Here is a 2076-nt window from a genome sequence, read left to right as displayed (position 1 = left end):
CTTTTCTTTTTTTTTGGCCTCGCCGAGTAGACCGGCGTCCAAAGGAGACACTTAGTTTTTCCCCCGCCCTTTTTCTTTTCTTTTCTTTTCTTTTCTTTTCTTTTTTTGCCTCGCCTCCCCTCCCCTCCCTTCCCGAGTAGACCGGCGCCTAAACGAGGCACTTGGTTTTTTTTCCCCACCCCTTTTCCCGCTCTCCGCTTAAATGTCAGTATCGCCGCCGGTCGATCGTCGTTTTAGTTTTAAAACGGTCATAAAAGCGGAATACGTTTTGAAAGTCGACGAGCCCGGTGTGTGGAGACCGGAATTGGGCAAGCTGTGCTCTCGTCTTCTGGGGGTGACATTTCTCCCTGAGCGCTGCTGGCATTAGAAAGACCATTCGAAGACGGGTTAGGGTCGGGGTCGGGGAAGCGAGCGTCAGGTCTCGCCGCCCCGATTTTTCCAACCAAGAAAGCAGGACGCTTGAAACCGCGATGCGAGCTTGGACCGGAAGGCTTGCGATAGCAAGAGATCTAGGCAAGAACGGAAGCTTTTCACTTCAAACAAACCAGCTATTTAAAGCAACCCCTCGCACGCGACATCCATCGTGGCAGGGAAACAGAAACAGAGACGCCGGCCCGGCCGAGGCTGCCGGAGCGGCCCGGTAGACCGGGCCGCCGTCTGCCCGTCTTTAAGTCGAAAGACGACTTTAAATCTAAAAACGGTTTTAAGTCGAAAGTGTGGGTTAGGGTTAGGGGAAAAAGTTGTGGGGTTAGGGTTAGGGGAAAAAGCTGTAGGGTTAGGGTTAGAGAAAACAGTTGTAGGGTTAGGGTTAGGGTCAGGGTTAGGGAAAATAGTTGTAGGGTTAGGGTTAGGGTTAGGGTTAGGGTTAGAGAAAAAAGTTGTAGGCTTAGGCTTAGAGAAACAAGTTGTAGGGTTAGGGTTAGGGTTAGGGTTAGGGTTAGAGAAAAAAGTTGTAGGGTTAGGGTTAGGGTTAGGGTTAGGGTTAGGGTTAGAGAAAAAAGTTGTAGGCTTAGCCTTAGGTTTAGGCTTAGGCTTAGAGAAACAAGTTGTAGGGTTAGGGTTAGGGTTAGGGTTAGGGGGAAAAGTTGTAGGGTTAGGGTTAGGGTCAGGGTTAGGGAGAAAAGTTGTAGGGCTAGGGTTAGGTTCAGGTTCAGGCTCAGGGTTATCATTCTGGAAATGATATTAGCAGAAGCAATGGAGGAAAGCGAGGAGAGGGAGGGAGGGAGGGAGGGATAGATATTAAACGGGATGGACGAAACGTATAGAGCGCACACAAGACACGCGATGAGAAACCACCCGCCCAGAGAAATTCATGTCCGATTTACCGAGAAGACAGGGAGGGCAGAGAGATCGCCATGGATGAGAAACACGACGAGAAAGCACAAAATATCGGCGAGCCGAAATATCGGCGAGCTGGCGAGAGCAAAGATATCGAGTAGATTCAAGAGAGAAAGCGGAATTATTTTATAAACAACGTAGAGATGACCAAGAACAGGAAAGATGGGGAGATGAAAGTGGGGACGGACGACGGGAGGAGAAGAAAGAACAGCCAAAAGAGAGCCAAGAAAGCCAACAAAACGAGAAAGCGTCGAGAGAAGGAGCAGGAGCAGAAGACGTTAAAGAAAGAACCAAGGGACCTAAGAACGACTTGCTCGACAAAGCAAATAGATCAGTAAGAAATGGAAGAAGAAATAAAAATAATTTCCTGGACTAGAAATGGACTGGATTCGGCCATTCGGCAAGAGGAAGGAAAATATGGAATAAATGAGGGAAGTTAAGATCAGAAATGATAGGCCTACGAGAGGTTCCTCTGGGAAAGCTACACCCAAAACTTTTGAGGAAGGAAGATGGCAGAAATTGGAACAAACTTTTCACTTGAAGGGAAGCTTTTCACGTCAAACCAGCTATTTAAATCAACCCCTCGCAGCCATCCTGGCAGAGAAGCAGAAAACCGAAACACTCCAGTCCGGCCGAGGCCCGGGTAAACCGGTCCCGCCCGAGCGAGCGTCCCGGTAGACCGGGACGGCTGCCGGGCGCGGGCACCCCCGGGGCCCGGCGCTGGCAACGAGGCGAAGG

Source organism: Pantherophis guttatus, unplaced genomic scaffold (assembly GCF_059756535.1).
Source record: "Pantherophis guttatus breed Tessera unplaced genomic scaffold, ASM5975653v1 scaffold_19, whole genome shotgun sequence".
NCBI classification, from domain to species: domain Eukaryota; kingdom Metazoa; phylum Chordata; class Lepidosauria; order Squamata; family Colubridae; genus Pantherophis; species Pantherophis guttatus.
The sequence above is the reverse complement of the archived record's forward strand: the minus strand, read 5'-3'. Positions refer to the sequence as shown.